A 437-nucleotide genomic window follows, 5' to 3' on the forward strand; every position below is an offset into this window, starting at 1 on the left:
ATCTTATCTATCTATCTATCTATCTATCTATCTATCTATCTATCTATCTATCTATAGGTTTATATCAGTTTGAACTCACGGGTTTCTATTTTATTCAACAGATATAATCCATTACTATATTATCTATTTTGAAACTCAAACTACCCCGAGTTAGTCAGTGGTAGCCCTGAATTCTGTGTTTCCATCATTCCTTTATTCTAGGCTCATCTTTGCTTTTTTCATACTATGATTCTGGAATCAGTTATTAATCTAAAGAACCATGGTTCCATTGAGAGTGGAGTGGTCTTTAGAGGCCAAGACCTGGGTATTAGATATACTACTGAAGTATTACTTTTCCTAGGCCTTCTCAGTGGACAAAGTTAAGAAAGAAAAGAAGAAAGAAAGAAAGAAAGAAAGAAAGAAAAGAAAGAAAGAAAGGAAGGAAGGAAGGAAGGAAG

Source organism: Pteropus alecto, unplaced genomic scaffold (assembly GCF_000325575.1).
Source record: "Pteropus alecto unplaced genomic scaffold, ASM32557v1 scaffold25, whole genome shotgun sequence".
NCBI lineage: Eukaryota > Metazoa > Chordata > Mammalia > Chiroptera > Pteropodidae > Pteropus > Pteropus alecto.